Raw genomic sequence first — 3,888 nt, forward strand, 5'->3', positions numbered from 1 at the left:
CTTAACAAAAAAAAAAATAGTCTGGTGCCATGTGGAACTTTAGGAAATAACTTGAATATGTTTATCTGGCTCTTATAATAGCCACCAGAATACTTTCTATAACTGTAAGGCTTTCTCATTTTTAACCCTACCTCTGTTCCATTTTTTAAAATTGGAGATATGTGCTATTTGATTGAATTAGTTGTATCAATTTAAGGAAATAAATATTTTTCTTAAAAAAAAGAATACTTTTTATAATTTTTCTATAAGGAACCAAAAGAAATCACAGGAAACAACCAGTTGGTTGTAACCAAAGCATGATCATAAGTACACAGAGGGTGAAGGCACAGTTTATATTTTAAAAAGTAAAAGATGTTATAAAAGGCAAATCAGATATATACGTAAAGGTTGAAAGCAGAAAACTATAAGCATTTTTTTCCCTGTTTAATACCAGGTATATTTGTAGGCAGAGTCAGTGCTTACTGACTTTTATTCTCAATCAGTTTCTAATATGGCCTCTGAAACTAATAGCGCCTCAACCAGGTGGCTTCTCAGCTTAAGAGAACAAACAGGAAGTTAGTGAAGTATATTCATTGCAACTAAACACTTCCAACTTTCTTCTATCCAACTTCCTCTTTAGTTAACAAGACAAGCAACGTACATTTCAGGTGGACTGAAATCTTATACTATGTACAAGTTCTCCACCACCATTGTTTTAATCAATAGAAAAAAGTGAGCTAGCCAATCACAGAAGTAAGTTACAATAAAGTTACTTTGAACAATCATCTCTGAATGACAGAGCCTCAACTAGATAAACAGGTAACTTCATTTTCACACCTAGGGACTGTCCAGGAGGAAAGGAAGATCCTTCCAGCAAACCTCAATGCATGTGAAACTAATTTTATTAATTGAACTAAGAAGGGCTCCTGGGTTGCCACTGAGAGTGTCAAACATAGACAGGAAATTCAGATTTCCCATACCATTAAACAGAGGGTGGACACACCGGGAGAACAGACTTTTTAAATCTTGGCCTCAAAATGGGGTTCTGAAATTTTGGAACCAAGCTTAGAATGGCAATTAAAGAAAGCAATACAAAATAGCACAATATCTTCTACAATTAAAGTTTATAGTAAAGACACCCAATAGTTTATAGTAAAGTTTATAGTAAAGACTTCTGAAGGCTCATGTATGTACCTCTGGGTTAAGCCACTGATGAGGTAAACTGCCCAGTGACCTGAACTAGACAAACTGGGTAGGGTAACAGTGTTCTGTAGTCCATGCCAAAGGCTGGGGCTCTACGCTCTCAGGCTAGTCTAGGCTTACTGGTGGGATCACAGAAATTCTAAGAAGAAAACTGGAAGGCTATTGGAACAGAACATCTATGTATAGGCAATCAAATAAATGATGACAGATAAGATTCAGGGGAGGCACCACCACAATTTTAATGATGGGGGAGACCGAAGCTGTAATGAAAAACAACACCAAATCAGAACAACAGTTTTCACTTTCTACGACAGAAAATCCACCATGTGCATGCCAATGTGTGCTATACATTTATTCAGTCTGGCACTGATTACGTTAGCCTTTAATGGGGAAAAATCTAACTTATTAGATGGCAATACTTCAGTGATTTCTGAATCTCTTGGAAAGTAAGAATGAAGCTTCTATACTTTCTTAAGTAGAAACAATACAACTACTGAAAAGGAATAATGCATTATACAAAGAAGGAGTAATTCAAACATCTCACCTGTACAGTTCTTGCAATGTTTCTTTTTGATCTCTAATGGTTTATATGTCCCATGTATCTTTTATCAGCCAAGCTTGTCCTATAAGAAAAGAGATATCCAATTACTGTGCTACTCAACAAAGCACAATCACATTAAATAAACCATTTATTAAAAAAACACCACCCTGATGAATACACTTAATCTAATTGCATACTTAATTCAATATACATTAGCCCTAATGAAAAGCTTTTTGCACCCAATGAAGCATCCAGCTCCTCATAATCCAGCTCATCAACCTTTTGGTTGTCCTCAGACCATATAAACCAAGCCACATTTACAATGAAATCCTAAACACAGTCAGCCCATTGAAATCCGTGAGCTCAAACTGAAGTAACTCTGCATAAGGTTGTACTGTTAGATATTTTGCAAGGGACTGGGGCAAATTTCCTGCTTTAAATTTACCATCAGTTTACTGGGGAAATGAATGTAACCATAGCTGACTTACCATGATTAACTTGGGGAAGTTACTGACAGATTACATATAGTGGGTATTAAGTATGGCAGGAATATAGGCCAGGTGCCAGAGGCTAAAACAGGGAAGAGAACAGTAGAACTGGTGCAGTGGCTAACAAGTTCTAAAGAAGATGGAATAATACACCAAAAGATGGTTTAAGATGGCAACCACAAAAACTGAGTGCACTGTAACATTGTCAGAAGGAATTAATTTTTAAAATTTATATCTGTTATTTATAGTTTGTCTCACTGGGACTCAAGGAGGATTACACAGAAGAAGTCAGTACAATCAACAGGATGGGACATCCAATAGACAAGCATAGATTTGGATTGTAGGAATCTGGAACCAACCAGAAACAAACAGAACTGAAGCAAAACAGAAGTATTAATATGACATGATAAACAATGCAAAGTTTACATTGTTTCCCCATTGTTACATACATTTCCCCATATGTTCCCCCAAGAGCACCAAGGTCGGGGGCCCAAAATTTACCAGCAATCCCAGGCCCCAAGGACATCAAACTAGCTGCAACTAGGGCCAGGGCTTTTTCGGTGGCAGCTCCTACCTGGTGGAATGAGCTCCAAGGGGAGATCCGGGCCCTGCGGGACCTTATGCAGTTCTGCAGGGCCTGCAAGACGGAGCTCTTCTGCCAGGTCTTTGAGTAGGAGCCGCCGCCCTACTATACCACCACCGCCATGATTGACGAGGCCCTGACGAAACATCTATAACTTTTGAATAATGCAAAGAAGCCCTAAGCCGTGGGAAATAATCACCGGGAACTCTGGACCTTTGATCTGTCATCTTTACCATCTTTGCCATCTTTGATTTGCCATTTCTGATTTGCCATCTATCGGGGAGCCATTGAGCACCACTGTTCTAATTTTAGGATGTTTTAAGCTGTATTGTATTGTTTTTAAGCTATTATGTATACTATGTTTTTATTATGGCAAGGTCTCCTTGCCCCTGTAAGTCGCCCTGAGCCCACTGGGGAGGGCGGGGTATAAATATGAAAAATAAATAAATAAATATAAATACATGACAGGATCCTACTTACAACAATAGACAGTATGAACTATAAAGCATAGTATAGACCACATTGCCTAACTCTTTACTCAAGTAGCTTTCTGAATGAGTTTCTTACGACACAGCCTTATCATCAGCGTAGGAAAGCCCTTTTGAATATGCATAGCATGTAGAAACCCAGGAGACTAGGAGTCTTCCTCCTGACCTCATCAGGCAAGCCATTTCATAAGGTGAATGCCACAACGGAGAATGCAACATGTATGGGGAGTAGTTGATTTTAGTCCATTTGCAGGCTGGCACTTGCAGAAAGCCCTGCTCTAAGGAGCTAAGCAGTTGTGGTGGAACATAGAGGGTAGGGGTGTGCAAGGGGGGGGGAGAGTGGTATTTTTTGGGTTCGGGTAAACCGAACCGAAAAAATATCATTAAATGCTGATATTCCCAAATCCTAGTTATCACTGCAGTGTGATATTCGGCTTGCCAGTAGAGTGCCAGTTTCGCTATCCCTCCACTTCCAAGCTGACCTGCTCTCCCTCCCCTGAGTTACCCTAGGTAACCCTGTGCTGCAGGCCGACTGGGGAAGCAAAGGCAGATTGGGGAGACATCTTTAAATTCCCTCCCTTCACTTCCCCTCCCCAGCCAGCCTGT

General features: G+C 39.6%; 1 protein-coding gene across 1 annotated transcript in view; it reads right to left on the reverse strand.

Moving 5' to 3' along the window:
• The window catches only part of TSPAN18 (tetraspanin 18), a 51,494-nt gene extending 49,695 nt beyond the window's left edge, over positions 1–1,799 (reverse strand). The window contains exon 1 of the mRNA XM_015426116.1: positions 1,727–1,799. The gene's annotated coding sequence lies outside the window, so the exon portion shown is untranslated. The remainder of the gene's footprint in view (positions 1–1,726) is intronic.
• Between the last annotated feature and the right edge of the window lie 2,089 nt (positions 1,800–3,888).

The sequence above is a fragment of the Gekko japonicus genome, unplaced genomic scaffold (genome assembly GCF_001447785.1).
Source record: "Gekko japonicus isolate JY-2015 unplaced genomic scaffold, Gekko_japonicus_V1.1 scaffold171, whole genome shotgun sequence".
NCBI classification, from domain to species: domain Eukaryota; kingdom Metazoa; phylum Chordata; class Lepidosauria; order Squamata; family Gekkonidae; genus Gekko; species Gekko japonicus.